This window comes from Rhincodon typus, chromosome 12 (genome assembly GCF_021869965.1).
Source record: "Rhincodon typus isolate 14 chromosome 12, sRhiTyp1.1, whole genome shotgun sequence".
Classification (NCBI taxonomy): domain Eukaryota; kingdom Metazoa; phylum Chordata; class Chondrichthyes; order Orectolobiformes; family Rhincodontidae; genus Rhincodon; species Rhincodon typus.
In genome coordinates, this window is record NC_063343.1 from 21,634,109 (window position 1) to 21,653,204 (window position 19,096).

Below are 19,096 nucleotides of genomic sequence, written 5' to 3' on the forward strand. Positions count from 1 at the left end.
AAAAAGGGTCTAGGCCCGAAATGTCAGCCTTTCTGCTCCTATGATGCTGCTTGGACTGCTGTGTTCATCCAGCTCTGCACCTTGTTGTCTCGGATTCTCCAGCATCTGCAGTTCCTACTATCTCTCATAGAATCATAGCCCTCTGTTTTTAGAATTATCTTCTCCAAGTTGTCCAACTATCTGTTCTATTTAGCCCATTCCTGAAATTAAATCTTTCAGGCAATATTATTATGCTGCTATTTTTTTCCAATGTTATTATTTATTCTTCCAATCGTAGGAGAATTTTATATATGCCACAAATTAACAAAAATCTTAATTATAGATTCTAATTTAAAAGATTGAATAAGTTGAGGACTTGCTGGAGGGCAGACAGAGATATACTCTGAAGAGACAGTTAGGTGGTACCTATAGTGCAGATGCTACCCCTTATGCAGCCCTTCAATGCTATCAAAGGACAGATGCAACCTCATAAGTGCTTATGATGAGCTTATATGATTCAGAATAGTGATTGCAGACCTTGATGCCAAACTCTTTCTGTTTTTTTACAGTCTGAAAAGTTGTGATGAATGAGAAGTGATCTCATTCAAGCAAACAAAATTCTTACAGGTCCCAAAAGGGTATATACAGAAATAGTTTTTTCGGATGGTAGTGGTGGTCATGGTGGTGTGGGAATGAAAGGGTTAGAGTCTGGAATCAGGGAACACAGGAGGATTCTTTTCTTGAAGAAGGAAGGTGAGTCTTTGGAATTCGCTGCCCCATAGGGACATGGTGGCTCAGTCACTGATGATACTCCAGACTGAGATTGATACGTTTCTAAACATTAAAAACATCAAGGAATATGAGGATAGTACAGGAAAATGATGTCGAAGTTGAAGACCAGCTATGTAAGGCGGTATCCGATTTATGAGCTTCTGACTTATGAATGCTTGTACTTACGAACGAGATCCCATCTCGAGTTGTCTTAATTTTAAAGTTCCGACACATAAATATTTATTTGTATTTACAAACAGCTATTTTATATTATACACTGTTGTCTTCCAACTTGCGTACAAATCAACTTACAAATGGACTCCATGGAACTCAACTGCATTCTGGGGACTGCCTGTACACATTGGCTTAGCTGGTTTGATCAGCTGACTGTTTTACTCTTTCTTGTATTTCTTTCTTTGTTATGAAAGATACATTCTGTAAACATATCCTCATATTTAAATCTAATTATAACCTTAATGCCTATCTGTCTGTGTCAATGATCATGCTGATTCAGATGAGCAGCTAACTGATGCAGCCAAATATGCCTCAGTCAAGCCTACAATTGATATGTTGGGGCAGGCTGTAATCATATATTTTTCTGTCAGGTTTAGCTTTGAGCCCAATTCCAACACCCTCCCACATTTCTCCCCCTTCTCTGCCACCCAACCAACAGCCCCAACAATCTCCTGTTCTTATCTCAGCTATTGTTGTTCCCTCTGAATTCTCACAAAAGTCACTGTTCTTTTAGTTTAATTATAAATGTCAAAGGAGGAATCTAAGGAGATTGTGGAAAAAATAATTTTCTGATAGGTACAAACTGAAATAATCAGCTTCTTGGCAAGTTCCAACTTAAAATATGTCAAAGGGTTCAGAAGGTAATCTTTCCTTTGATTATGGAATATATGCTTGCTTGACAGTTCAACAAAATTTGATCTACTTAATATTAAACAAATATCCATTTGGTTTCAAGCATATTACTTGGACTGAATTCTGTTGCACTTGTTGTTAAGCTAAAACTAATCTGTGACACACCTTGACAAGTAAGCAGACTTCAGGTTGAGACAAATGAAAATCCCTTCTGATGTTTATCAAATATTTCTCCCTTTAGATGAAGTTATGGTTGAATGAGTGCATAGCTCAGCAATAACAAGCCAATTTTATTAGTCTTCAAGATTAAAACGAATGCAGACTTTGGAAATCAGAAATGAAAGCAAAACATGTTGAAAGCACAACAGTGAACCTTTGAAAGAGAAACTTAAGTTAAGCCTCTTGTTGAATTTTCTCTGCGTAGATCTGTTTGACAAAGAAGTTGGTCAACATCCAACTGCTGTCTATTGATGTTTCCATTTCATGACACTTCTAGCAAAGTCGCAGTCTGCTTGAGATTGTTATTTTATTTTGAATATTGCCTGGATATTCCACTGGCTAGATAGTTGATGGAGCAGTGCAGACTGGAGTGTGGGCTGGATCGTCACATCACTCCATGGGAATTGCTTGGAAAACTAAAAGATTCCGATGGCAATTCTCCTGCATCTGGAACCATCCGGGAAAATCCTCTTTAATGTCGGAGAATTTGGAGTGTTCCACTTCTAAATTGATAATTACCTTGTAAAAGTTGGTGTAAGTCCATGGGAGCTATTAGCTTGATTGCCCAGCTTACCACAGATACTCACAACTGTACCTCACCCAGCTCCCTTTACCCCATGCACCTCTGAAAGCCACCACAATCTCTCACCAGAACCCAAGCCAACACAATTCCAGCACCTCAGGAACTGATGCTTCACCATACCAATGGAGTGAACCAAAGGACCAAAGACTCACCCCTTGCCACCAGCCTGAAACCCTTTTGGTCCTATCACCCGACACCCCCTTGCCTGCTGGCACTGGCAGTGCCCTTGCCCCTGAACTTGACACCACTTTTGCGTACCAACCCAACAACATCACCGACACCCCCACCCCACAACATTCCTTCACTTACTTGATTCCTTACTGACCACGTACTCTTCTTAACTGGTACTCTACATACCTGGTGCCATACCTACTCCCCCACTGGTCATCCCACACACATCAAATCCTGACATCCTACTTACCTTGCATCTAGTTTACCTGGAACCCTACTCAGTTGGCCTCTTAGCACCCTATGCAATTGGCACCCTAACCAAATACCACCCTTATTTGCTTAACGTCTTATAAAAGCTGTCAGTGTTTGGTTATATTGCTATGTATCAATGCCTTAGAATACAGCACGCTGACTATGGTAAAACAGGTATAGTTTATATATTTGCAGGGAGGTTTGAACTCCCCCAATTATCCTTTGCTACAGGTCAACTATGTTGACTTTAGTTATGTTCCACATTTATGAAGGAGTCGGGATTCGAATTTCTGGCTAGAAATACAAGCTCAGTATAATCATAAAAAAGTCAGTCATGTGATTTTCTGACCGTGATTGCTACTCTTGGACAATCCAGGCCAATATTCCTTCCTAGATAGATTAGTCTAGGAAGAGTGTTGTTCCATGCTGTTGTTGTTCCATGAACAGAGGGAGTTGAGTGTCAGTTGAGCAGTTTCCAGCATTGGAGCAAATGTAATTTGTTGTTGAATGAGCAAAATGTTTGTATGATACTACAATATAATTTCACAACCAGACATTTAAATATGGCACTTGAGATATGAAAGGATAATGATTGACATTAATGATCAATTATTGATGATTATTGAAAAAAGCTCACAAAATGTGAATTTATTCACAAAACATTTTGAGATGCAAGAGATTAAATTAAAGAATATTGGAATCAGTGATATTGTGTGGTGTCGGACACTTTTTAGGGTACATGCTGATTTTATTGCCTGCAAATAAATAAACTATACCTGTTTCTGGTTGCTGTGGCCATTCAATATTTGACCTAACTTAGTCCTGTTCTGCAGACATTTTACTTACAAATAGAACTGTTTTTATGCTGGTGAACAGAACCAACAAAAATGAATTTTTGGCATCGATATACCCAAAGAAACAGTTCCTGCATGGGTATGAAAAGGATAATGTTTACAACTATGTCATGAATATTCTTGATTATTCTTTGAAACTGAGACACTTTTTGCTTTTCCATGAAGTACAAAGGGAGATTTGCAATCAGTGTGTGTTGAGCCTTTTTGTACTGAGCATGCAGTATCTCATGACATTGAAATAAGTATTCAAACGTAACTGATATGATCAGAGCACTGGAACATGAAAATCAAACAATCAGGGCTGCAATATTAAAGCTAATTGAACATTTGATATCAGAAGTATATTCCCGAATAAAATTGAAACAGTTCAAGAAGCAGAGATTCTGGAAAAATATCCAAATGATTGGCACATTTTCTACAGCTATTGAACTGTCCTTTATCTAGATATTGAGCTGTAATTTTGAATGAACCATCTGTCTTCAGGAATGAAGGTATAAACGAAGCTAATGAAGCAATAATTGACCTTCAGTTGTTCGCTTCTATGGATTTTGATTTGTAATGTTTTTGAAAACATCATTATTTATCTGCTTTCCATGGGAAGAGTTTTTGGAAGCTTTAGTACAAAGCACTCAAATTCTCTTCCTAAGGTTGAAATTGGCTTAACACACAATTTCTCAATAAGAGGAACAGACAATAAGAAGTGGAGATTACGTGGACAAGCAGTAAAAAAATCATCTGTTGGACTTGACTGCTGAACAGAGCTCCAGGGTGTTTGCTCCTCAAAGCAATATTGTGAGCACACAGATTTGGCACAATTACAGACCAAGCATCAGCCACAGCTCTCTTCTGCTGATTTTATCATGTATTGTTGTCTCATTATAAGTCATTGAATTTGAGTACAAGTTCTGATTTCAACCCTTTTTAAGCAGGTGGAAATGATACCCACTGGTAATTGACAGGTTTCCTCTTTGAATATGCAGATTGGGCTTCAATGATATCATTGATTCTTGACCATCAATTTAACTAGAGGCCTGGGTGAGGAAGACACTGCGATATCCTTCACTCCCAACACGTTCCCACAGCCCCATGGTGCCTTGCCCTCAATTGTAGAAGATGCAACAACTGCCCATATACTTCCTCTGTCCCTCATTATCCAAAGGCACCAATCATACATTCCAGGTAAAGCAGCTCCTACACTTCCACTCAATCTGGTCTATTATATTTGTTGCTCACAATGTGGTGTCCTCTACACTGGGGAGACAAAGCACAGGCTGAGCAACCACTTTGCAGAACCTGTACATTCTGTTTGCAAAAAATGACCCCGAGCTTCCAGTTGCCTGAGACTTCAAAACGCCACCACGTTCCCTGGCCAACATCTCTGTCTCAGGCTTGCTGCAGTGGTCTAGTGAAGCTCAGTGTAAGCTGGAAGAACAGCATCTCATTTTCCACTTGGGGATTCTGCAGGCTTCAATATTGAGTTCAACAATTTTAGGGCTGGAACACCTTCTCATACATCCTGACTCAACCCCCACAGATCAGGCCTTGTCATCACATGGGCTGCATTACCAACATAACCCATCATCAACAATTAATAGTTCCCATATGCAGCTAGTCATTCTCCCAGGCTGACCTTTGTCAATCTATCTATTTTTCTCTCACTTTGGGCACTATCTCCATCTATTGTTTACTGCCTCCCCCACCCCACCTCATCTACTGCATAAATACCAACATTTTCCGAGTTAGCATGTGTTCTGAAGAAGGGTGACAGGATCCGAAACATTAACTCTGCTTTCTCTCCACATATGTTGCCAGACCTGCTGAATTTTTCCAGCAATTTCTGTTTTTGTTTATGATTTCCAGCATCCACAGTTCTTTTGGGTTTTTGTTTACTGCAATTTTTTTTGCCTGATCCAATGTAACAGGAAGAGTAGAAGGGCCAAAAATCATTTTATTTTCTGTTTTTAATTAGCTAACAATATGTTTACTCAAATTGGGAGTTATAATAAAAATTAATGAAACCACAGCTTTCAGGCTTCCTCTGTCCTAATTGCAAATTCCTCTCTAACCTGTTAATAAGCTGAGTACTGGGAACTGTTCCTTCTATTATATTATCATGCTGCATCATATTCTGCTCCTGTCAGCCAGGGAACTCCATCTTTCTGGTGTTTTTGGGTGGGAACATAACTTGGCGCTGCAGGCTCTGGAATTAAAATCTCGTGAACCTTAAGTGACTAAGCACACCTGCTTCCTCCCGTCCTGCATGACTACACCACTGACGTCGGGTGTCTGAATTTTCCCTGTGTAATTGGGAAGCAGGAATGCTGGCTTTGACATAGTGCTGGGAATGGGGGCAGAATTTTCTGGGCCTGCCTTGAGTTTCAGAAGGGCAGGCAGAGCAAAATAATTTGCTGGGAGGCAAAAATTCAATTTCCCTACACCAAGTTAAAGTTTTACTATTGAATTTTCAGAATCTTTCGGGTGGGTCAGCTTTCCCACTGTGAAGAGGTTTTGTATTCTCCAGCACGAACACTCATGAGAACCCAGTGTATTGGAGTCGCATTCATGGTCACAATCTTGTTAGGAAAACTTGGAAATGTGTGTTCACAAACTTGGTTATAAATATGAAGTCTGTACTTGGTCAGGTAATCCTCCTTTTCAAGCTCTCGTGATTACAAACTTCTTCACTGACTTGGCTTCTTAACCAAACTATTTCTTTGTGTAAACACTTATAGCGTCAGGGGTGAAACCTCTCCATGTTGAATAGCTCATTGGAAGCCTCAGTCGTATATAATCTGCAGCGTTGTAGTTAAATGTTTACGTTGTTGTGGATGAAGGGTCGCTCACCTGTTGAGCTGACGGAACCATACCGGCTGAATCCAGCAACCTGAGAAGACAAGTGGGGCTGAGTGGAAAAGAATGGTCGGGAATGGAACTTACAGGGCACGGATGTCGGAGGGCATTAGAAGGATCCTAGATATTATCATAGAGGGAGATTGAAGGAGGTCAGAGGGGATACCAGAGGAAAGGAGAAGCCAATCAATTGTATTGTGGAGAAAGTGTTTTCTAAGGGGAAAGGCAGAGGCTGAAAGAACTGAGGGAGATGGTAACCATCAGCATCTTTATCAACAGCATTACCAAAAGAAAGCTTAGAGAATGGCCAGTGAAAACCTACCCACCTATGGCAATCAGAACATAAACTGCAAAATCTATTGCATGAGCACTCTGTTAGGGTCTTTGTACTGAAGGGATTCACTGCAGATTAAAGGTAAATAAGATACTGAAGCTTCAAAAAGCTACCTCCTAACAACATCCTATTTTTCATTAACCTTTGACAAGTAAGGTACCAAACTGTCAGCAGCTAATGATGTTAGTGGGGTCATTATTGCCTATTTAACTATGTAAGACCATTCACAAGCTCACGTGTAAGTTATTTAAGGACATGGCATCAAACCTTATGCAAGCTGTACATTTCCAGGTTGTACAGCTGCAGCACAGGAGATGACGAATGGCACAAGACAAATTGTCTGGACTGCTAATTGCCCAATGCATGAAAAGCAACTACCACATGTCAGTGCTAGGGAAACTACTGGTGAAAATTCTGAAGAAAAGAGTTAATTTCCACTCAGAGGCAAAGTTTCACCAGGGATAGGCAGCATAGCTTTGTCGGGGGGAGGTCATTCTTGTCAAATTTGATTGATTTTTTTCAAAGAAATGACCAGGTTTGTATGTGAGGGTGGTAAAGTTGACGTAGTTTGTCAAAGGTTTTGCTGAAATCTATATAAAGTCCCATATTAGAGACTGACAAAGAAGGTAGAAGCATATGGAATCCAGGTAACTTGGCAAGTTGGATCCAAAATTGGCTTAGCAGTAAGAATTAGACCTTGTGACAGAAGGCTGTTTATGTGACTGGAGACCAGTGTCCAATGGCATACAACAGGGAAACAGTGCTGGATCCAACATATGGACAACCTGATGAGGGTCTAATGACTACACTAAGTATGTCAACATATTTAATGGAAAGTATCCACCTCATTCCTGATCACAGATCAGAGCTTCCATGTCACAAGAGTGATGTCACAGCAGCTATGACTGAGAGGAAGGAGAAAGAGGAGGAGGAGGAAGGGAATGAGTAATGATGCTTATAGAGAGAGAAACCAGAATCTTCAGCAACGTCAAGCAGCCTACCAAGAAAGGGCAGGCAGAAGGCATTCCAGTTACCTGCAGTTCGATGAATGGCAGTGATAGAAGCATCTTTGTATGACTATAGAAGCCGTTATCTGTAACTGCAGCTTGAGAGGTTATGCTATGCCTGTGGTGTTGAAGATCACAGTAACATTGGATATTCTTGCCAACAGCTTTTTTCAAACCCCACCTGGGGATATATGTGACATCACTGAATAGGCAGCCACAGGTGTTTTATTGTGTCTTTGGAAATTTAGTCCATGAATTTGAAATGAACCAAGAAACATTTAATTGTGCAGGCAAACCTAACCTGGATGTTCTGCCCATTTTTACATCTGCCTCCACGCTTCTTCCAGATAAATTAAATTCTGTTTAGTGTCTCAAATAGTTATACAAGCAACAGTGATATTTTCAGCTCTCCTCCTCTGTTCCCATTCGAGGAATGTTCTCAAAATTCAACCCTATTTTGAAGCTGATTTATTTTTATTCATTCATGGAATGTGGGCATTGCCAGCTGTGCCAGCCGTTATTGTTCATCCCTAGTTCCCTTGAGAAGGTGATGGTGACCTGTCTGTTTGAACTGCTGCAGTTCATGTTCAGTTCATAGTGCCATTGGGGAAGAAATTCCAGGATTTTGACTCAACTACAGTGAAGGAACGGTGGTATATTTTTAAGACTGAATGGTGAGTAGCTTGGAGGGGAAATTGCAGTTGGTGGTGTTCCCTTGTACGTGCTGCCCTTGTCCTTCTAGATAGAAGTGATCATGGGTTTGGAAAGTGCTGCCTAAGGAGCCTTGGTGAATTACTTCAGTGTATTTTGTAGATAGTACACACTGCTGCTACTGATGTTGGTGATGAAGGGAGTGAATATCTGAGGGTGTAATGCCAATAAAGCGGGCTGCTTTGTCCTGGATGGTGTCAAGCTTCTTGAGTGTTATTGGAACTGCACCCATGTCCTTCAATAACTTACACATAGGCTTGTGAATGGTCTTACAAAGTTAAATAAGCAATAATGACACCCCTAGCATCATGAGCTGCTGTTAGTTTGGTACCTTACTTGTCAAATGTTAATGAAAAATGGGATGTTGTTAGGAGGTGGCTTTTTGCAGCTTCAGTATCTTATTTAACTTTATTCTGCAGTGAATCTCTTCAGTACAAAAGCCTCAACAGAGTGATCATGCAATAGGTTCTTGCAGTTTATGTTTTGATTGCCATAGGTGGGTAGGTTTGCACTGGCCAAAGCCTGAGAAGCTTTCTTTTGGAAATGCTGCAGGCAAGTGGGGAGTATTCCATCACACTCCTAGGTTGTGTCTTGTAGATTCTAAGCAGTCAGGAAGTGAGCTACTCTCTGCAGGATTCCTCACCTCTGAACCTATTCTTGCAGTCACAGTGTTTAGATGGTTAGTTGTAATTGAAATTGTATCTAGAAATGAGGCCTGCTACATCTAGGTCTCTCCTGCTGAATTGCTTAGCAGCCTTAATTGGAAGGCAAATCCACGTTCAAGAAATGACCTTAAGCATGTCAGAATCCAGAAATTGTGCTGATATGTGGTCACTGCAGACAGCGAGAGAACCCTCAAGGTGGATCATTAAAAAAGAATGGGATTAGCTGTCAATTAAGACAGGACAATATTTGGAGTGCAGCCACTGGGTACTTAACCAGAACAAGATTAATGCATTCACACGTGGTCACATTCAATGATTGAAACGTCACATCACATGCTCTAGCCACCAAAACACTGACTCGCCCAACTGTGCTCCCTGGCACTCAGGATACTCAGATTCCACTTCAGCACAGGCAGTAGCCTCTCAATGTCTTAGTACAACAGATCCAGCAGCAATTAAACAATCTTTTTCTAAAAGTAATCCAATATGCTGGATGTTTAGCTAGAATTATTGCCTTGCTAGTGTCTAATGGCTTGCAACATGCATTTCCACTAAATTAGAATGAGGGACATAGAAATTAACACTTTCTTGATGGAGACAGTAACTTAATTTGTTCATTAACAAATTGCTGTATAATATACTAGATGAGTGGTACACTGGTTATACACTGCGACTGATACTTGGCACTGTGAAAATATGGTAAAACAGCAACAACATCATGCATTGATTTTTTTTAAACATAGAAAAGCCATGCTATGGAGAGTTCTGTGGAGCTGTAACTCAAAATAAATTATGCTGACCCAAAGAAGGAAGATCCTGATGGCATAAACCAAAGATTTTGTCAGAGATGGATTTTAAGAGGATACATGAAAAAAGAATGTAAGAGACACAAGGAATTTTCCAGACATGAGTTTTAGGCTGTTGAACACTAAAAGCTAAAAATAGAACCTGATGGCTTTTTGTGATATCTGTGGAGGTTTCATCACACCACTGAATTAGTAAAATTCCTTCAGTTGATGTCCACATACAGGAAATACTATTCTAAGGAGCTTAAAACATCTTGAATAAAATTTATGTCTGCTGTTCAGCATCTCTATTCCCAAAGAACTGTCAAGTTATTAGACTTTGTTCTATGGTTTGCTGCAAATTTTGAAGCTTTCTTGTTTAACAAGGGCTTGTGATAAATTTGTCAGTGAGCAAATCAGCAGGACCCATGAAAGACAGAGTAGTCAGCATGATCAATGTAAACAAACAATATCTTCTCTGACAAGAATAAAATGCTAGGCCAGTTTTTCTCTGATGACAATAAAAAAGTGATGTAGGCTTCTAAATTTTTCATTTTTTTTTCTGAACACCACAAACAGCCTCTTCATTCCCTCTGCCCCACCACCAACACATCCTCAAGCCCCACACTCAACCCTCTTCTAACACTTAACATAAGCTGATAGATCACCTAGCAAAGTCAGCAATCAGAATGCTTGGCAGCTGATTACTTTGTCACTTACTTGACAAAAAGAATATTGGAGATGAAATCAGAGATAGTAGGAACTGCCGATGCTGGAGAATCTGAGATAACAAGGTGTAGAGCTGGATGAACACAGCAGGCCAAGCAGCATTAGAGGAGCAAGAAAGCTGACGTTTTGGGTCTGGACCCTTCTTCAGAAATGTTGCTCATCTTGTTGAACTCAATTAATTCTCAAATTACTAACAAGTTCAATTCATTTCATGCATGTGTATGGAAAAGGTAAATGGGCTTGAGATATATTGTTTAGATTTAGAATTGTAACCACAACAAGCTCTTTCAACTACTGGGGGAGATCTTGACTTTGTGTAAGAGTGTCAAATATTCAACCTCTCTTCCAACTTTTAAAATCAACAGGATTTTAAAATCAATATTAGGAGAACTGTAAAATGGTGCGGTGCCTCTCTATCAATCTGTTCATTCATAAACTAAGGAGGAAATCCCTACACCAGCAGAAATGTACAATTTCGATCTGTGTGCTCTCTTGAACCTCTATTGCATTAGTTTTCTCAAGGCAATGGAGTGGTCAAAGGACCTTCATGACCATTACTCAATTAACTAAGAATTTATTTAATAAGCATTGCACCGTGGACTAATCAATCTGTAAAATGTACAATTCATGTGAGAAATCGACAGAGAGTGCATTGAGTAAAATTAGCAGATCATTATCTTTAGTTCTTAAGCATGAGGGCATTGTAATGTTCTTTCATTACTGAAAAGGAAAATAACCACTACTTACAGGGTGAATCAGCTGTGGGAGGAAATTTCATTGATTAATGGGAGGTTATGGACCTTAAGGCACTGGAAGAATATCAAGAAGAAGCTAGGTATTCAACTTAAAGTACCAAGATGTGAAATGGAAATAAGCACAATAAGTACAGTTGGAAATGATCATGAGTAACAATCAAATTAATTATCATTATTTGCTACAATGCCAACCACTACTTGGTATAGCTTGCTGCCATTAGACTCTTGCCTTGATTAAGGACCTAGATGGTTTATCATGGTAGAGGAAGACTGATAGTTAGTCTTAATCAGAAGAGGCTTTTGTTTTAAATAAGTTACTTTATTGCAGGATAGATGTCAAGTGCAAATTAAACTAGACAGCTAGACATTGTTACTTTTGAGACGCCACACTCCCCTCCAGCCCCACCACACCCGGCACTTCTCCCTGCAACCGCAGGAAGTGCTACACCTGCCCCTACATCTTCCCCCTCACCCCCATCCCAGGCCCCAAGAAGACTTTCCACATCAAGCAGATGTTCATCTGCACATCTGCTAATGTGGTATACTGTATCCGCTGTTCCCGTTGTGGCCTCCTCTACATCGGGGAAACCAAGCGGAGGCTTGGGGACCGCTTTGCAGAACACCTACGCTCGGTTCACACTAAACAACTGCATCTCCCAGTCGCGAACCATTTCAACTCCCCCTCCCATTCCTCAGACAACATGTCCATCCTGGGCCTCCTGCAGTGCCACAACGATGCCACCCGAAGATTACAGGAACTGCACCTCATACTTTGCTTGGGAAATCTGCAGCCCAATGGTATCAATGTGGACTTCACAAGCTTCAAAATCTCCCCTCACTCTACCGCATCCCAAAACCAGCCCAGCTTGTCCCCGCCTCCCTAACCTGTCCTTTCTCCCACCAATCCCCTCCTCCCACCTCAAGCACCACCCCCATCTCCTACCTACTAACCTCATCCTGCCCCCTTGACCTGTCCGTCCTCCCTGGACTGACCTATTTCTTCCCTATCTCCCCACCTACACTCACCTTTACTGGCTCCACCCCCGCCTCTTTGACCTGTCTGTCTCCTCTCCACCTATCTTCTCTTCTATCCATCTTTTATCTGCTTCCCCCTCTCTCCCTATTTATTTCAGAACCCCCTTCCCCTCCCCCATTTCTGAAGAAGGGTCTAGGCCCGAAATGTCAGCCTTCCTGCTCCTCGGATGCTGCTTGGCCTGCTGTGTTCATCCAGCTCTACACGTTGGTTATCTCAGATTCTCCAGCATCTGCAGTTCCTACTATCTCTGTATGTTCTAAACATGTGTACCAATTTCACTGTTCTCAATAAGGAGTCAATAAATTTCTACAGTCGGTATTTAAAATATATAAAATGTATAAAAATACATTATTGATAAATGCATGTTTTGGTTTCAGGAAAAAAAGAAAATAACTAACTGGTATAAAAGCAGATCCACAGCAAGTTGGTTGACTCTTAACTGCCCTCTGGGCAATTAGGGATGGGCAATAAATGCTGCCTAACCAGCGACGCCCTTATTCCGTGAATGAATAAAGGAAATTAAAAGGAAGTTCCTTAAGCACCTCCTTCTAATGATGTCACATGGACTTATGGACAGAACATCTTAACATCTCAAAGGAGTGAGACCTAAAATCCACGTCCTCCTTTATAGTCTCTGTAACAATGTCAATGTAACCTGTAATGAGTTTCTAACAAGCAATGAACATCTTCTTGTTCAATACAAGAGCTCTTTCTGGTTAGACCAGTAGGTCAGTTTCCTCTACCACCTAGACAAAACAGGCCTTGTAGATCCCTACACAGAAAAAAGATGGTGACAGCAAACCTACCATATGCTAATGAGCATATTCTGTTTGACTGCCTTACACAAAGTAGTGATGTGGATTTGATTTGACCGCTTATACATTACAGACTAGAATTTTCTGCTTGCTGAATTGGCATGGGCAATTACCCTTTTGAATGCTTCTCTCTTTCCCTGAGAACCTAGTTGCTAATTTCTGACATGAAAGGTGGATTGGTTAACTGGCAACAACGGCTGGCTGCTTGCTTGTCCAGGCTGTCATCCCATTCTATATTCACCACAATGTTTCCACATACTTTTGGTTCCTCCTTGGTTAAACTTTGATTCACACAGGTCAGCATTAAACCATCAATGTGAACACATGTTCACTCTTGGTCCAACACTCTCACTCTACAGTGCTTCAGGACTTCACTTTAGAGCCGAGGAACACTTATATACCTTGCAGCTTCTGCCAGGGCTCTGTATGCATAGGGATGCATACATCTCACTTAGCTACATGTTTTGTGGTTCTTAACCTAATTTCATCTTGCTCGCTCACTTTGTACCTACTGCCAACCTTTGTGGGTTTGCATTTATTTAGTGCACAACTTCTTCAGTGCCAACTTAGGGCATGCCAGCCTCTGAGGCATGCATTACTTGTTTGAATGCAGAAGGAGAGGCAGTCAGTTTGTAATGGCTGCAACCACTGAATGGTCAAGGATGTATACATGTTGCTGTGAGGCACCATGCTACATCAATGTCACACCCACACAATGTACCAGCAGCTTACACAGCAAATACACTCCCTGTTCTTCAAGCTAATGGCCACTTCTGAAAGTCAGAAAGGAAGCATTCCTGCTTGAGGATGACAATCAGTTGGGGGATCATTTCAGTACCAGGAGTCGGCCATGGTCAGTCAGGCACTTGGCTTACTAGAGTCTGCAGATCCATGTCCTTGCAGTCCAGGGTTGTGCCATGGTCTGTTTTGTCGGTCAAATCTAAGTGGCCAGGGGTTTGCATGTAGGTCAGCCAAAGTGCAATGGAGGCATCACTCCAGAGGTTTGGATGTGCCCAATTGGAGCTGTCTTGTCATGCCTGTCAAGGGAGTGGGCCATGGTCACTCCCAGAGGTTTTGGGTGATAATGGTCAGAGGACTTATCAGATGGACAGTTCATAAAATAAAAACTGAATGTGCTGGAGAAATTTAGCAAATCTGGCAGCATCTGCTCAGAAAGAAATAGAGTTAAGGTTTCAAGTCCATAATGACTCTTCCTCCTGTCTACTGATTATTCCAGAACTGCTGAGTTTCTCCATCGCTTTCGGTTTTAATTCAGACCTTCAGCATCCACAATGGAGTCCTGTGTGGAAAACTCAAATCTGTGAATGGGATCATTGGGTTAGGTTGCTAAGAGAATGACACCTATAGTGAAAGTGGTCAATTCAAAATATAAGTTTGAGATTTTAGAAAACATTGGAGGGATTGAAGAACTTAGGGCTTTGTTGGAGTTGGGGTTTCATAGGCGCAGATAGTATTCACAAGTCTCAATCACTCTGGCCATTTATGAATCCATATGCTCTGGAAGTAAATTGGGGGCATGAATATTTTGTATCCAAGGGGCTGAATGGAAATGGTGAGGGAGTGGTGGGGTTGCGGTAGGGGGAGGTCAGATTGAAAGTTTCTCAGGGACGTGGGGACAGTAACATAAAAGGGAACAGGAAGGATGAAGGGGATTATTTTGAGTCTCAGGCAGAGCCTGCAAGTCACTCAGAAGAACTTGAAACCTTATCATTTTGTTCTGAAGTCATCTACACGATAATAATACAAAGCGTCTGCAACAGCATGCAGAATTGATGGAATACATTACTGGTTTATCTTTGGGGTTGAGTGAAATTGTTTGACTGTGAGGCGCTCCTAGGGGAAATTGTATTAATGATGCATCCACTGATTTTGAATATGCCATCCGTTTGGCAACGCATCGCGTTTCATTTGTAGATTATTCATTGCCTGAGAATGCCCAGGACAAATTATAACCTCCTGCAATCATAACCATTACCTTATTGGCACTAATTACCTCCTTGTCATGTCAGACAAGCTATGTAATCAGACAGTAAGTGAAAAGCATCATTTCAGCTTGGCATTTTGAAACACAAAGGGGCAGCAAGGTGGCTCAGTGGTTAGCACTGCTGCCTCACAGTGCCAGACACCCGGGCTCGATTCCATCTTTGGTCGACTGCCTGTGTGGAATTTGCACATTTTCCATGTGTCTATGTGGGTTTCCTTCAGGTACTCCGGTTTCCTCCCACAATCCGAAGATGTGCAGGTTAGGTGGATTGACCAGGCTAAATCACCCATAGTGTGCAGGCTAGGTGGATTAGCCACGTAAATAGAGGGTTATAGGGTATGGGGGTGGGTTTGGGTGGGATGATCCTTGGAGGATCAGTGTGGACTTGATGAGTTGAATGGCCTGTTTCCCCACTATAGGGATTCTACGTCTATGTCTATTCATGTCACATTTCAGAGCTATCACTGGAAGACAATGCTTTAGAAGGACCACATTTGTGCACTGAACTATAAGTGTGCAAGAGCATAGTTTGTGATACAACATTCATGCTACATGAATGTCAAACAATGATCATCTCCGAAGAGAAAGTCTAACTAATGCCCATTGACATCACTGTTTTCCTCACTATTGACATTCTGGAAGTTAACATTGACTATAAGTGAACTGGACTAACTACTTAAATGAGAGATGAGGATGATCACTGCAGATTGCAGCCTGTATTCCATTCCTGCTTTGTTGCATGAGCACTGGTTGTGCAATGTAATTACAATTGCTACAAGAGCAGCTCAGAAGCTAGGAATCCTGGAGCAAATAATTCACCTCTTGACACCCCAAATCCAGTCACGATCTACTAAGTACAAGACAGCAGTAGGATGGAGCATTTCCCACTTGCCGAAATGAATCTAACTCCAACAACACTCATCATCCAGGATGTAGCAGCCTGTTTGACTGGCATCACATCACAAACATCCATTCCCTCCACCACTGGTGCACTATCACAATGATGTGTACTATCTGCAAAATGCAATGTAGAAAGTCACCAAGGTCCTTTAGACAGCATGTTCTAAACCTATGATAATTTTCACCACAGAGGACAATGGCAGCTGATACATGGGAATGCCACCACCTGCAAATTCCCTTCCAAACCACTGATCATTTAGGCTGGAATATAGATCACTATTCCTTCAGAGTCACTGAATAGGATAGAATAGAATAGAATATCACTCATTGTCACTTGTACTTCAGTACAGAAGTGTAGGAGTACAGTAAAACGATTTAACAATGGCTGCCTTTTAATGGTGCCATCTTAGGTACAAGTAGGTACAAGTACCTAGGTACAAATCTTACAGAGTAAAAAAGAAAGTGTTGTTATACACTGAGTCAAGATCCTGGATTTCTCTCCCTGAGAACATTGTGAATTCACCTACAGCATGGACTGCTGTGGTTCAAAAAGCCAGCTCAGTAAATGGATGCTGGCTCAGCCAGTAATGCCCACATCCCATAAATAAATAAAGAAAATTGTCCAAAAGTGCCTTTGTTTGGGACGTAGTGATGATTACCATGGCATACATTCCCACATTGTTGTATGAATACTTTGGTTGTGCAATGCACATTTGGGTACTAACTCAGAGTTCCTTCTTTGAGACATGACACTGATGGCGCACTATATCAGGGAATGACAGGATGCTTCAATGTGAGCGATGTGAAGAGAGAGGAGCACTGTTCGTAAAATAGTGTCCTTTATCTGTTATCCCCTACAGATTATCAGGTCATGCATCTGGCATGGATATCACTGTGGCTGGAGTCCTTTTGATGTTGCTTCACATGTGAAGATGGCATTAAAGGAGAGTGACCAATAATAATGTCATCAGCAACCTCAGCAAAAACAGCAAACCCCAGTGGCTGCTGCACAGCATTCAGAATGAAAAGCAGCAGGTGAAAATCCCTCAGGGAGAGAAAGGGAATTATAGAACCCCGAATCGACCATTCTCACTGTCATTATCTGCAGCTCTTGAAAACCCAGTGCAGGCAGAGGTTAATCATGTCCTAGCCATCATTACCAAAGTCTGTCATCTGTTGGAGCAGGACTTTTGCTCAGAAAGATTGGGTGGCCATTTTATCCCTGTGGCTGTGAAAGTTACTGATGACCTAAACATATAAATCAGTAATTAATTGCAAGGAGCAGTTGGGAATCTTTGTACTGTCTTCCAATTCTTGACACAGATATACATCTGAATGTTATTGATAGCATTTTCACCAGAATATATCTGTTCATAGCCGTCCCCTGTGATGAGGCGTGTCAAACAGTTCGGACAGATGTATTCTCCTCTAATTCTGCCCTCCTCTGTGCATTCTACACCCATGTTGGTTTGCAAGGTCCCTATAAACAATCTACTGAGTTGAAAAGGCTTCCACTTTTGTTTGAATTATATATGATCTATGAGGCCATGTTTTGGAGATATCAAAACATCTCCATGATGGGGACATACCAGAGAACCTCCTCCCAAGAGCCTTGGGCCATACAGGGGATTGCTGCTGGGAGACTAGAGCTAACACCAGTTTAAACATGGCTGACGACTCCTTTAAGAAACCCTTAGACTGACATGGAATGAAAATTTAACACTGCCCACTCTTTTACCAGAGCCACAATGGAACTCACTATAGGACTACTTGAGATGAAGTTTTGATTCTTGGACCACTCTGGTGGGGCCTTTCAGTATTATGTGCACCTCAGTAATATAGCATGCTGTGCATTTTACAGTTGGAGTTAACGAAAGGGAAATGTTTTGTGTATAGAGAAAATAAGGGATTGACAGCAATATTCTAATGATGAAGATAGGGTTGAGAATCAGGATATTTACTAGGAAGGACATCCAAGAGCTTATGCTAGAGCAATGCACCATTGGGTGTTAGGAAGCCACAGAAAACCTAATTGAACTTGCATCAATCATGGTTTAAGATAACAAGGTGCAGAGCTGGATGAACACAGCAGGTCAAGCAGCATTAGAGGAGCAGGAAAGCTCCTAGCTCCTTTTGGGCCTAGACCCTCCTTCCTACTATCTCTGAAACAATTTTAACCCCACTGCGCCTACTATCTCTGAATCAATCATGATTTAGCTGAGTTTGAATTTCCCTTAATTGTGCAACTTTCTGTTGGTTTGATGGCAAGCGACTGTGTTTAGAGCAAAGTATATGTGGATCTAGTTATTTTTTGAGTCCTTAACCTTTACTTTCACTGAATAAATACAATATTTTGTTATCCATCTGATTATGCACTTGATATTTATGGGTGATCTTACTTACAAATATCTACACATGATATTTCTACTAACATTGAAAAAGCAGTGGTCAGTGGGATAGTACCCTAACAATGCATGGGGCTTAGGTTAGGTTGTTTTAAGGATTCAGTCAGCACATGATAGTGGAGTGTTACGTAATGAATTTATCATGTTAGGCAGCAGGTTGAGAGGAATTGTGAGACTTCTCCTATTGAGACTTTCATTTGTGCACATACTGCTAACTGCTCTGAAATAATTGAGCATCCTGGAACACAACATTGAACTTGCAAGAGACAGTATCTTGTGCAGCTTTTCTCCGTCAATGTACTGTGAAGGAGATGGGACTGCCTATTGCAATTTCCCAGCCTTGATTGGCAATGCGCTTCCTTGAAAAGCTGATACATAGAATTAACCTTTCCACGCAGAGTTG